Source organism: Eriocheir sinensis, chromosome 17 (genome assembly GCF_024679095.1).
Source record: "Eriocheir sinensis breed Jianghai 21 chromosome 17, ASM2467909v1, whole genome shotgun sequence".
NCBI lineage: Eukaryota > Metazoa > Arthropoda > Malacostraca > Decapoda > Varunidae > Eriocheir > Eriocheir sinensis.
In genome coordinates, this window is record NC_066525.1 from 7,550,659 (window position 1) to 7,550,965 (window position 307).

Genomic DNA, 307 nt, shown 5'->3' on the forward strand with positions numbered 1-307 from the left:
TGTGAAAAGCTCGTAAAAAACTCTCATGCGAACTCGACACACTCATATTTGGTAAGGCTTTCGTAGAGGTTATTGTAAAGAGTATTTTCTTGAGCTGTTTAATGAGTCTTGTGATAGTTTGACGAAGCTGCTGCACTATGAATGTGAGGACTCATGAATATCAGGCTAACTTCCCATGTGGCCTTTGGATATATGTGTTGCGAAAACCTTGGCATTGTTTTACGAGACATAACACCGAGTACTAAGAATCAGTGACCTTGTGTTTAATGAGAGGCGTGATCGACTTAGGACTGCAATAAAACATAAC